The following is a 12780-nucleotide window of genomic DNA, read 5'->3' as shown; positions in this document are numbered from 1 at the left end:
TACCCTCTCCGTTTTCAGAAAAGTGTTCGTTTACACAAACCCGTGTATATGCCGTCAAGAGCATGCCAAACCTGTAGGTGGCAGTGTAACGAGAAGCTCAAGCCCATGTTAGCAAATCAGAATCCCGAAAATATAGGTCGCACCTTTGACGCAGTGCCAGTTTTGTCGCATACTGTGACGTCGACTGCCTAAAACTCAGTTTTTCTCAGTTTACATGCAAACGTGCAAACAGAGTTTTCCAAAATCTCCACTCTGGCCGGAGTTTTTAGAAAGAATCGTTTTCAGAGGCGAATTCTCCATTTGCGTGTAAACAAGGGGCACAACTGAAGGGAAATGTCTCCGTTTTTCAAAATTACCATGTATGTGTAAACGGGGCCTTAAACACCACCAAGTCATAGATTTATGTAACAGGAACAGCATATGTGACCAAAAGTGCAAATCTTATTGGTTGGCCACGCATTAATCGCAGTGCCATGTTAAAGAAAAATAGTTGCATGGAATTTATGTGAATGTTCATGTTTATCGAAACATATTGTAGCCTAAAACATAAGCTAAAGTCTATAATAAGCCCATTCTGTCTCAAAAGGAAAAATTTCAACACAGGAAAGAAAACTTCTCGGTTATGTATGGTAACCCACGTTCCCTGAAAGAGGGAATGCAGACATTCTTCGGAAATGGGAATCTTTGCAGAGAGACCAATCTACTTCGAGAGAAACTAAACGAGCCAATGCACATTGGCATGCGATAATTGCGCCAGCTGCTTCTATCACGCAGTAAGGGTATATAGTGAGTAGCAGGTGCAACACATCTTTGGTTTTCGCTGAGGAGCCGAGCCAGGGACTCGGCTGTCTGCAGTGATGGTACAACAACATGGCAACGGGACGAACGTCTCCATTCCCTCTTTCAGAGAACGTGGGTTACCATATGTAACCGAGACGTTCCCTTTCATGTCGGTCACTCCAACGTTCGTCGGAGGGGTCCGACAGAAATTGGATCCCTACCAACACGCCATGTTGTTGACCCTTCCATTGCCCTACATAAGCTTCACTTCTCTCCCTTTATTTGGGGCAGAAGCTTATGCGGGGAGTCCTGGCCACTGATGTTCCAAAAGACCCACTCAGTGAGAACATTGGACAACACTGGGAAAGCGTGCCCTTCCTAGGGGAAGGAGAACACTGCGGAAGCCACGACAAGCTCGGAGGGAGGTAACATGTGGAGAATACACATATGGACTAGCCAAGCAAGTAGTGCAACATATGGAAGTCTCTGGGGTGGTTCCAGCCTAATCCTAGGGGGGAAGCGCACCGTCTCTGCCAATGGAAAGACACTGGCTAACCAACAGGGTAGCCGTACCGTGGAATTTACACATATGGGGTCGCCGCAGGGACCGCTACACCCCAAACGGGCAAGGCACGTCTTGGGACCTATACGCCAAGACAATAGCATCCACTATCCAGTGGGCTAACCTCTGCTTGGAGACAGCCTTTCCCTTCTGCTGGCCTCCGTAACAGACAAAGAGCTGGTCTGAGGTCTTAAAACTTTGCATTATGTCCACGTAATACCGCAAGGAGCGGACAGCACAGAGAAAAGCCAGGCCTGGTTCTGCCTCCTCCGAGGCCAGCGCTTACAGGTTCACTACCTGGTCTCTAAAGGGTGTGGTAGGAACCTTGGGCACATATCCAGGCCGGGGTCTCAGGACAATGTGAGAGTCAGCCGGTCCGAATTCTAGGCACGATCCGTCGACTGAAAATGCCTGCCCCTACCCTCTTGATAGAAGCCAGTGCCGTCAGGAGCACTGTCTTTAGTGACAGGATCTTTAGCTCTGCTGACTGCAGCGGTTCGAAGGGAGGTCTCTGCAGTGCGCTGAGCACCAGAGACAGGTCCCAAGAGGGTATAGAGGGGGGACGAGGCGGATTTAGTCTCCTTGCCCCCCTCAGGAACCTGACGATCAGGTCATGTTTTCCCAATGACTTACCTTCAACTGCATCGTGATGCGAGGCAATAGCAGCGACATACACTTTGAGGGCGGAGGGAGACAGTCTTTGCTCCAACCCATATTGCAGGAAGGAAAGCACAACCCTAACCGGGCATCTTCGTGGGGTCCTCCCATCGGAAAGAACACCGGTTCAATGCACTTCATTCCACTTCAATGCATACAGGTGCCTCGTAGAGGGGGCCATAGGGTTCCCCGTCTCTGAGAAAGCAGGTCCTTTCCCAGATGAATGGGCCAGGGAGGGACATGCTTGTCTCGAAGTTGTGAGATGAGAGCATCGAGAAGGCACACTTGGCGATATATTGCACCTCTGCGAGGTTTAGCCAGGGGGCGTTTCTAGACCACCAGGGTGGACATCATCTGGCCGAGGGCCAACGCTTTGACTTAATCTCAGTCAACATGCGCAGCTCAATCCCGGCTCAGAACTACCCTCCTGCATTATGAATGTTTCGGCCTTCCATAGTTTCAGGGTGGCCATCACATGCAGGGTAGAGGCGGCCTGCGAGTAGCACTGCCACCCCATCACCGGGGGTAGTTCACGAGTTCACATGTTAATGAAATCTGATATAAAATTATAATGCGTATTTGGCTTGCTGTCCGGGGGGAGGGCTCCGAGCTCGGAATTCGGCCCGACCCCAGAGTACTCCCCCCTATGAATGTATAGATCGTAGGTATCTATGAGTAGACCCAGCCGAATGTGAGGTGATGGGGTGGTGGCGGGATGCTGAGAAATTTGTCATGAGACAGGAGGTAAGGGAAGGCTTTATTTATACTGGCTTCTTCTTGTGCTGATTGGATGATTACCTGAACATGCTCCTCCCGAACTTTGTTACATAAAACTTCATTGAGAGAGAATTTACAAGAAAGGCAAGATGAACAATGCACCGCGTGGCCATGTTCTCCTCAGGTCAGAACGTTCCCTGTTAGCTGAGAACAAAACAAAATCAGGAACAAAAATGAATTTTTTTTTTACAGCATTTATTAATATAGGTGAATGTCATTTATAAACATACAACTGTTCATTGTTAATTCCTTACTAACTTTTTATTGTGTTTGTAGACCTTAACAATTGAAAGTCAAGGACCAGTCTTATCTTTCTTCCTGATCCCCTTAGTGTTTATTACAGGAGAGCAAGGTCAGTTCCAGCATTGGCTGCAGTGTTGGGGAGTAACTAACTAACTAAAAGTGGAAATGCTCCCAGCTAAAAAAAAAAAAAAAAAAATTCTAACAATGTTTTGCTAACTTTCCCATTATGCTATGAAAAATGCTATTTCTGAGAATGTTCAAAACAAATGTGAAGTGAACCAATGTATCATTATGCAAACATTATGGGGATGTTACTTTTATAATGTTCTCTGAACATTCTGAAATTAGTAAAATTAGAAAAAAATAAAACGTTAAAAAAAAATAAACCTCCATGAAAGATGTAAAATTAAAGACCAGATAACTTTGAAAGAACATTCTATTAATGTTACTGGAAGAACGTTTCTTCATTACTGTGAGGGAACCTTGCTAGAACGCTAGCCAGAACCTTTCTGAATGTACGTTAATGTAAAATGTAAGCTACTACTAGCCACATTTTTCATTAGTGTGACAGTAGCTAAGCTGTTGACTCACTAAATGACTGTCACATTTTTTCTTCATGTCACATTGTGTTGCACACAGTTTTACCGCTGAGTAAGATGATGCAATAATCAAATTAAATCTTCAATGTGCTCTCCTTCATGTAGTTTGGAAAAGTCTGATTAATTTTAGTCAATCTTTTCATTTGGACAGTTTGTGTAAATTAACCAATGCAAAAATGCAATGCAATTCATTTTGTCATGCTTGGTTTTGGGTTTTGTATTCTCTTTCATGTTTTCATGTCTTTTATTTTGTGTAATATATTAATGTGTCTATATAAAATATTCATTTTCATTTCTTCTTTGTTCCTTGTGCACTTTCTGATTGGTTCATTGTTTCATTAGGTTTAGGCGTTTATTGCATCTATTAATTATAAGCACATCTATTAATTATAAGCAATTATTCAATAAAGAGGTCGTTAAACTAATGCTAGTCAGTCAGGAAAACAAAATGACCGTTAATTTACACGCTTTCTGTAGAAGTGCGTGCAGATCAGAGGCCAGCAGCAAAGAAAGTTACAGTATTTATGATCTGTATGCTTTTCATACCACGTTTGGCTTAATATTTTTAGCAATAAAATTGGATTCATCTGAATGTTATAATGCGTTTTGACTGATCTAATCCAGATTTTAAAGTCACCCTGCAGTCAATAATTTTATCCCTTAAAACTAATCTTTGATCACCAAAATTACATATTTAAACATTTTTTCCTTGAAAATAAATTGCTTCATGCCTTGAAATAGCTTGAATGTAACTCTACACCCTTTCCTCATTTAGTATACGTGGTTCTATGAATATGCAAATTAGCCCCGCCTCCACTCACTCACTCAGCTCAGAGATCCACTCATTGACGATCACATGTTGACCTGATTGGTTACAAGGTAGTTTGTGACGTCAGAAACACCAATGATTTCAAAGCGTGTTTTTGAGACTGTCTTTGGTTCACTGCAGTTTTAAGGAGAAAATACTCAGCAATGGTGTCGACTTATGAATTTGCACATGGTTTGTCTTAAAGTATATTAAAAACACCACATAGACATATAAACAAAGCTGGATTTTCACCACAGTGGGACTTTAATAAACTGCACTTTATGAAAAATGACACCTTTCTGTATAACATGGTTATAAAATTAAACTAAAATAACCTGCAGGGAACGTTCAGTGTAGGTTCTCGTTATGGTTGCAAAAAATAACCTACAGAGAACGTTCCTATTCTTTCTAAAACATATTAAGACAAAACATCAAAATTATTACAAACATCTGACAGCTAGTGTATGTCTATCCCAGCTCTCCAAATACCTGTTGTGCCTATAGGTTAATACAGTCATGATCTCCAGGAGGCTTTTTTGCACATTTATTAATTGAATTAGCTGAGCTATGGGTGTTTTATCATGATGTAAACACAACTATAGCAGAGTTAGTATTGTTTACATGGAGAGGGTGCTTTTATAAGACCCATGATATGCTCTTCTGAACACCCTTATGGGGATCTGTGTAGATGTATGAAATACTACCTTGATTTTGCACAGATAAAGGGAGTCAGTTTTGTTTCTGTACTGGTGCTCGTACATGACTCTTGTTTGCACATGTCCACAAGTGCATTTTACGATCCATAAGCTCTGCAAGTGTCAAAGTCAACAAGCACTGTTGTACTGTGTGAGGATGATTTATAGCTGCTGTTTGATATCAGAAACTAGAAAAATCAGTTCAGAGCTGCCGGTTGACATTCTTAACCTGCTCCAGCCCTTGTTTGTTCTGAAAGGGTGTTTCCTTGTAAAACACAAGGTAGAGAACTGCTTTATTCCTCACAGCATCAATGCAACAAATGTCAAATAAAATCTTCTCTGGAAATCAGTGACAACTATTGAATGAATTATTATCCAAGCAGTTATTATCTTGTAATGATTAATGACAGATTTGATATGTATGATCATGAAAGATAGATATGGCTCTCTCTTTCATATGTATTCCAGTGGTTCTTAATGAGATTTGTTTTGATATGATTCCAAATGAACCCTGCTTTGATTCTACATGAACCTGACATTGCCAATTCTCCCCTCGAAAGATGAAACAGCCAGTATAACACAAAGCTGATGAAGATAGTTAATACACAGATTTATAGGCGACAGCTGCATTATACAGTTGACACATTTCTTAAAACCTTCAAACCTTCACCCATTTTCTCACGACACTAAACTCAAAAACAGGAGAATCAAAATCTTTAATGCAATTCATAAAACTCCTGACTCTTCTGGCAAAATTAAACAATCGCATCAACCATTTTACCTGTACTCAACACATACTGTAATACACGCATAATATATAAACACTTTACAGAGCATTAATTAGACACTATATAAAAAAATTGAGAACAAAGCATGCCGTTATTATACAGTACGCAAATTTTGCAATTACCTAAAGTATTATCACAACTTAGTAAGATGAATACGTAGTGCAAGTATTAAATTTCTGTATATGAACTCGCATACTGTAAAAATGCAGTAGTCAAACTGCGAAAGCCCAAAAGGTCAAAGAAAGCTCTAGTTACAGTACACTCAAAAAACAAAAACAAAAAACACACACACAAAAATAATCCTCCTCATCCACCACCTCTGACACATAGGCTTCCTCCTCTGTCTCTCAGATTGTTTCCATCCATTGTCCATATCAACCTTCAGTGCAGCTGTGTCACCTGAGCTCTCTGAACCGGCTAATGTTTCATGCAGTTGATTTGATCACATCATTAGAAACAAGTGTGAACAATTTTGGGTCATTGTGTGTAAACGATGACAACTATGTTATGTTTAACTTTTGCCACTCGTGTTTACTGTTTTCCAACACAAGTGCATCACAGTGTATAATAGCCAATACAGCCAGTTAGTTTATTTTAAACTCTTATTTACTGTAATAATCATGTCCTATATTTTTCTCAGTGAATATTCTGTTTCACCTGGATATACAATATATGTTTTTTGCAATGTGACAATTCTAGATTTGACAAGTAGTCTCTTGGACAACCACCAAAATTTTCCCCAAACATGAATCATAAGGATCTGTTCTCCCCCTGGTGTATAGCATATGTGAGTGTTAGGCGAACTGCTGATGTCTTTGAACAGGCAGCACACACACAGATACTGTGGTATTGTGGTTATATGGTCGTTATCTTTACAGGATACTAAGCGACGATTTATTGGGGAAAATGTCAAATCTTAAGCAATGCGTGTGTTTGCTTACTCTTTAAACACAGATAGTGTGAGCAGATATGTTTTGTGTGTATTTACATTAAACATGACGTACAATATAAGATGTTTTATATGTGTAAATATATAAACTCTGGAGTCTCTGTGGTGACTCCAATATTTAGTGTGTTTACATGTAAACAAAACTCTCAAAACTATTCTGTAATGCAAAGCTGCATTTTCAGCATCATTACTCCAGTCTTCAGTCATGATATATATATATATATATATATATATATATATATATATATATATATATATATATTAGGGCTGTCAAACGAATTATCGCGATTAATCGCATCCAAAATAAAAGTTTGTGTTTACATAATATATGTGTGTGTACGGTGTATAATTATTTTCTATATATAAATACACATACATGCATATATATTTAAGAAAAATGTGTTATTTATATATAAAATATTTACATATAATATAAATTATATATAATATAAATATATATACACAGTATATACATGCAAATATTTCTTAAATATATACATGCATGTGTGTGTATTTATATATAGAAAATAATTATGTAAAAACAAACTTTTATTTTGGATGCGATTAATCGTGATTAATCGTTTGACAGCCCTAATATGTATATATATATATATATATATATATATATATATATATATATATATATATATATATATATATATATATATACAGTATATATAATATTTTAATATAATATATATTTCACTTTGATTGGTCAGCCATTCATACTTTTCAAATAACACATTTTTAGGATTTTGAAAAAACTGCACTAACTGTATCATCAGGTTTTACACAAGCTTGTGGAGTTCATGCAGCTTGTCATTAACAATTACCACATTAGTGATTTAAAAAAATAATATTTTAAGACAAACTAAGCAGCTTTGCAGTTTCTGCAGTCTGTTTCATCCTGTATATATTCTTAATAATGTATACACACACCTTTGCTTGGTCTATAATGAATACCTCAGATTCAGCTTTTCACTCTGATTGTTTAGCTATTACTAAATGACTGAATAAGCAAGCTTTGTCTATTCCTTTTAACCTAACCATGACTTTTTTATAGTTGCATAGCATTATATAGGTAATGGGAGTGTTGCAACTGCGCTCATGGAGACGAATTGCCCAATGACAAGCGTTAGTTGTGAATTATGCTGACAAGAAGTATTTTACATTACAGTAAAGTTATTATTCTCAGATTCTTTGCAGCTGGAATCTCACATCTGTCATCCAAAAACATGTCATGAAGCTTAATGCTCCATGTAAACGAGTTCCTTCCTTACAATGCACAGGGATTCAATAAATCTTGTACAAAGGCTTTCCTCATGACTGTTTCATACCCTCAGTATAGTAGGCCTAGTTAAAATGCTCCATGGTTGAAGCCCTCACAGCATTTCTTCTTTCTACCCCACTTCCCCTGTTCCCAGTGGATGTTTTGGAGCTCTTCCTGTGGTGTGTCACTGTCTGCATAAGTCCTGCTGTGCTTCATTAATAGCTGACACAGAGGAGCCAGATGACTGACAGTAACCAAGCTGGATATTCCGCTGTCCACGTCAAAATCTCAGCATGGATCCTGACTGTTTTTTACTATAAGAAAGCTATGAACGTCAAAGAGACAGTACTTGGCTGCAAGTATCTGATGTTTTATGCATCTTTTTGATTATGTTCACATAAGTTCACACAACATTCTGTCATTACAGAATTGTTGTTATGAACCCAAATGCATTGTTCATGCACTTTCTCATACATTGAAAGTTTGTGACCCATGAAGTTATTGCACCAAAAGAAAAACACCATAGATGTACCATAAAAGTGACTAATGCACTATACAGTAGCTATTCCAAACCTTCTAAAGCTAGTTCGTGTAAGAAACAGAGACCAAACGTAGGTCACAATTCACTGAAGATTGCACTACCACTTGGCATTATTACAGCTTCAACACATTCATGTTTTTAAAATATAAACACTGAATTATTTTATGACTGATGCCCATCCAGTTCCCCAAACTTGACCTTTCTAAAGGGAATAGCTTCATAACATCAGACCACAGATGGAGAACAACTGAGAACTTGGGTAATCATGTGGAATTTTTTTTTTTTTTACTGAAAATTGTGCCAAAAACTCTGGAGTCTCTGTGGTGACTCCAATATTTAGTGTGTTTACATGTAAACAAAACTCTCAAAACTATTCTGTAACGCAAAGCTGAATTTTCAACATCATTACTCAAGTCTGCAGTCACGATCCTTCAGAAATCATTCTAATGTGCTTATTTGATGCTCAAGAAACATTTCTGATTATTATCAATGTTGAAAACAATTGTGCTGCTTCATATTTTTGTGAAACTATGATACACTGTCAGTCAAAAGTTGGGGTATAATATAATTCATGATGTTACAAAAGATTTCCATTTCAAATAAATGCTGTTCTTTTGACATTTCTATTCATCAAAGAATAATAACCTTTATTAATAATTGACCCCAGATAAATAATTGAGCAGCAAATCGGCATTTCAGAATGATTTCTAAAGGATCATGTAACATTGAAGACTGGAGAATTCAGCTTTGCATAACAGGAATAAATTGCATTCTAAAATATATATAAACATACAACAGTTATTTTAAAATGTATTCATATTTTAAAATATGTCTGTTTTTATTGTATTTCAATCAAATAAATGTAGCCTTGGTGAGCCTAAGTGACTTCAAGAAGCTCAATTATTTTCATAACTTTATACTGTATATGCTGAATAAGCAATCAGAATGGCAATAAAGGTATTTACATGAATATCAAAACTGATGAAGAACAACAACCATGACCAACACTTTAGATTAGGGTCAAATTCTCACTATTAACTATGACTTTTGTTTCAATAAACTCCTAATTACTGCTTATTAATAGTTCTGTGTAATATAGTCATGCTGTATAATATGTATAATATAGTCATGCAGAATAAGGCATTAATATGTGCTTTATAAGTACTAATAAACAGCCAATATCCTAGTAATATGCATGCTAATAACCAAGTTAATAGTGAGAATTGGACCCTAAACTAAAGTGTTACCAAAATAATAAACAAAGGTATGCAGATCTGCTTAAATCATTTATGACCTTTACCAAATATAAGAACACGGTTTAAAGCATTTACATGACCTTACACATTATCGAATTATTGAGCATAGTCCGTATAAGAATTCCCAGATCAATCTGCAGTTTGGGAGACAAAACAAATGCATGCACAGTTAAGGGCAAAGGTCAATCCCACAAGATCAGACCCTGGTCTCAGAGATATTTACCACAGGGACTCAAGAAGTCTGACAGTGCAAACAAATGCCACATATCCTTACTGGACAATTCTTTCAGAGAATATGGGGCTGAACATGTCATGCATGTCACATCCTCTGTATGACCTCACAGCAGTGGCGTCTCTGCTTCCAGGATCCACAGACTGCTGTGAAAGACTCCAGCAATGTGGTCCAGGAGGGAGGGACGGTGGTACAAGCACCACACACTTCAGCTCAGATGTTTTCTCATGGCTCTAAAACGCCTCTCAAAAGGGAAGCCTTTATGCTGGAGAGCCGGAGCACCCTCTGCCATCTGTAAATACTATTTTGCATGCCTTTGTCAACAAAGAAGCCAGCCCATCTGTGGGAAGCAGTATGACATGATTTACCTCTTTTGTTACTCTGAAGACGTGGTGGGTTAAGTCAGGCGTGGGAATTCCTCATTGAGCGGGCTTTCCTTCTGATTTGAAATGGTTGGAATGATATGGGAAGTTCACATTGATTTGCAATTATATGCAATTAAAGTCACATGAAACGTGCAACCTTGAGCCATTTATTGTATTGGTTTCCTGACATACATACATTACCTGAGCAGAAACCAACGGTCTGTTTACTTTTGAGCTTTGAGGTGTAAGGTGGGGTTTTCTAATCTTTGACATGCATGGCTTTCAACAGGTCAAAAGCGTGAGCTTTGGAAGAAGCATTTAACTGAACAAAGCTCCATATATTTAGAAAAGCTAGCTAACCAAACATCAAACAAATGAGCGACACAAATTGATCCCTTTTTTCAAAAAAAAAAACCTTTTTTGAATGCCTCTGGTCCCATAAACCGGTCTTTAATGAAGCATCTAACCACCAGGTGTGTTTTTTAGCAGATGATTTAGTCATCATTAGTGCCCCGTGGGACGGTCAAATGTCAAAGGTTGGAGATGGTCTCGGGGTCAAGCATGCCTTCAGGAAGGTAAAACTAAGTTCACTCTTTAGCTTTAACTCTTAACAACAAACACAAAGAACCATTTATACTCCACTTCATCATAGCGACCTAAGAACAAAACCTGAAAACCATGCTGAAAATGTGAAGTATTTTTGAACTAATTACAAGTAAGATACTGTGTTATATGACGTAGCCAGTGTGAAATTCCCTTTGTCTTTAGGAAATGTGCATGATGTCAGTGTAGTGACTGTACATTTGTGTGTTGGACACTGAAAGGATAGTTTGTATTAGCATTTGTTCAAATACAGAAACAGATTGATTCTATTTCTGCTACTATTCAAATAACTTTTATGCTTTGATTTTTTTTAATTGTTTTACACTTTTTATTTATCAGAATAAGAAAATGTAATGAATAAACATTTGTAACATTTTAAAATCTATGATAATTCAAACTAAGTGTGAAATTACGGAGGCCCAGAAGGAACATGGTGGTGGAAAAAATATGAGATGGAAGGAAAAATAAGAAGTCATGCTTCTGCATTCTCTTGCAAATGTTTTGAGTTCCCCTGAGAAACTTTGCTTTAAGGTCTCTTGGCGGAACACAAACGTTTTTGCAAGGGAACGCAAAAGCATTGACTTATTATTTTTGGTTTTCACTATCTAACTTTGCACCAGTGTTAATGCTACTAGAAACAAAATTATAATTGTTTCTCTGATTCCCTGGCTCAAAATGATTCGAATGCACCATATGACGTCGTTTTCCGCCATGAAATTTTTTCCGCCATTTTGATTTTTTTGGAAAACAAACTTTTTTTCGAACTCCTCAGTTCAGTAGACAGTTGCACCAATTTTCAAGTAAGTCATCTCACGTCATTGTCAGACCATGCGACACAAAGTTATGGAATTCGGCAAATTTACATTTGCTCTGAAAGTAGTCTGGCAAAGAGCTCATTCAAGCCCATTTCTAATCAGTCAAAATCGCGGCACCAATCAGAAACGTTGGGGCGGGCTTTACACGATGACGATCGCTCTGATTGGTTTTAGGTCTATCCAATTGCGCCCAGAGGCATTTGAGCGACGTCCGTTCAACTTTTAAATGCATTATTATATTCAAATTGCAAACACATGAGGACAGTCTCCATGAAAGACCCACTGGCAGATGAACGTGCTACTACATTTCTCTCCGAAACGGTAGGAAATTAAATTAGATTTAATAGAGGATTTTAACTGTGACGAGATGATTGACAGGGCAGTTTACGTGACAGGATGCACGTGACAGATCCGTCCGATAAAGATGACGAAGTAGTATGTCCCAAAGCTTGCCTACTTTTTTGCTACACATTCAAAAGTAAATACCTTTTCTTCACAAAAAGAGTACATACTTGTATGGCGTAGTGTAACTTAGGCGAATTGGGACGCAGCATATGGCTTTACACGATGACGATCGCTCTGATTGGTTTTAGGTCTATCCAACTGCGCCCAGAGGCATTTGAGCGACGTCCGTTGGTGACGCCCCTTTGGAAATGAGTTATTAATGAAGCTTTGCCAGACCATAACTCAGTTACTACTGAGAATGGTCTGGTTTTAACCAGGCTACAAACCGTTCTCAAATAACGCACAAAAGAATTTGACAAAGAGCACGGCAAAGTGGACGTGAGGCTATATCTCCGCGACACTTAATCAGCGTATTCAGACCAAACTCTGTGTGTT

This window comes from Squalius cephalus (assembly GCF_949319135.1).
Source record: "Squalius cephalus genome assembly, chromosome: 3".
NCBI classification, from domain to species: Eukaryota; Metazoa; Chordata; class Actinopteri; order Cypriniformes; family Leuciscidae; genus Squalius; species Squalius cephalus.
Note: the sequence above shows the minus strand (reverse complement) of the source record.